The 1611-nt window shown below is 43.1% G+C and overlaps 1 non-coding gene across 1 annotated transcript; it reads right to left on the bottom strand.

The window, feature by feature from the left end:
* Positions 1-884: 884 nt before the first annotated feature.
* Positions 885-957, bottom strand: TRNAR-CCU (transfer RNA arginine (anticodon CCU)). Its single transcript has one exon. It is a non-coding gene; the product is annotated as a tRNA-Arg (tRNA).
* Positions 958-1611: the final 654 nt, after the last annotated feature.

The raw sequence follows: 1611 nt of genomic DNA, 5'->3' as shown, positions 1-1611 counted from the left end.
AAAGGAATTTTATGGTGTGATCAAGCTGGATAAGATTGAAAAAATTTGCTATAAAGGTTTTTTTTTAAAATAAGCTTTAATATCAATAGTGTACTTATTAATAGAACCGGAACTTAACTTTCTTTCATCTGCTAAAATGACAAAATTTGCTTCTACTATTGGTCTGCTTCTGAGAGGAGCTTGTAAAAGGTTTTTCCTTACTTTTTAAGCAATATGCCTAGAAAGGAAAGATTTTGTGTGTTTTTTTGTTAATTAATTAATTAATTTATTGGGCTGCGTCCGTCAGGTCTTAGTTGTGTCACGTGGGATCTAGTTCCCTGACCAGGGATAAAACCCAGGCCCTTGCACTGGGAGCACAGTCTTAATCACTGGATCACCAGGGAAGTCCCAGCTTTTTCCATATTTAAGGAAACCTTTTGTCTTTATAAAAATATTTATTTATTTATTTGTCTGTGCTGGGTCTTTTTTTTTTTTAATTGTATTTTTTTGGCTGTGTTGGGTCTTCGTTGCTGTGCATGGGCTTTTCTCTAGTTATGGAGAGCAGGGGCTACTCTTCGTTGTGGTGCACGGGCTCCTCATTGTGGTGGCTTCTCTTGTTGCAGAGTATGGGCTCTAAGCACCTGGGCTTCAATAGTTGTGGCACACAGGCTCAGTAGTTGTGGCTCGCAGTCTCTAGAGCGCAGGCTCAGTAGTTGTGGTGCACGGGCTTAGCTGCTCTGTGGCATGTGGGATCCACCCAGACCAGGGATCGAACCCATATCCCCTGCATTAGCAGGCTGATTCTTAACAACTGAGCCACCAGGGGAGGGCGCCGGGGCTTAGTTGCGGCACGTGAGATCTTTTAGTTGCCATGTGAACTCTTATTTGCAGCATGTGGGACCTTATTCCCTAACCAGGGATCGAACCCGGGCCCCCTGCATTAGGAGCACAGAGTCTTAGCCACTGAACCACCAGGGAAGTCCGACACCTTTTGTCTTAAGTTATCTATGACTTATAGCAATTTGGCAAAGTATACTTTTGTAAACAAAAATGAAATATTTACTTTCTCTTCCTACCTGATCCCTCCAAAATTTGGAAATTCTTGCATATTATTTTCATGGCAATATAGTTACTTATTTACATAAGTTCAATAAAAATCTGTTCTCGGGCTTCCCTGGTGGCGCAGTGGTTGAGAGTCCACCTGCCGATGCAGGGGACGCGGGTTCGTGCCCTGGTCTGGGATGATTCCACATGCCGCGGAGCGGCTGGGCCTGTGAGCCATGGCCTCTGGACTTGCGTGTCCGGAGCCTGTGCTCCGCAACGGGAGAGGCCACAACAGCGAGAGGCCCACGTACCGCAAAAAAAAAAAAAAAAAAAAAAAAAAATCTGTTCTCCTTGTAACAGGACAATTAGAAACACTGGCAGTATTACCAACGTGTTGACTGGAATATTATATTCAAGAGAGATATGCATAGAGTCAAATATGACCAAACAGCTTTAAGGAACTGCCTTAACTTTGGCTTGACTTCCTGGACTCGAGGGGTTTTTAGCATTTAATCTGAGATTCCTTATAAGAAGTTCCAACAAAGCAGTCTTAAAAAGAGATTATGTGGTCAATCACTGTTCTTGCTG

This window comes from Kogia breviceps, chromosome 18, assembly GCF_026419965.1.
Source record: "Kogia breviceps isolate mKogBre1 chromosome 18, mKogBre1 haplotype 1, whole genome shotgun sequence".
Classification (NCBI taxonomy): Eukaryota; Metazoa; Chordata; class Mammalia; order Artiodactyla; family Physeteridae; genus Kogia; species Kogia breviceps.
The sequence above is the reverse complement of the archived record's forward strand: the minus strand, read 5'-3'. Positions and strand labels throughout refer to the sequence as shown.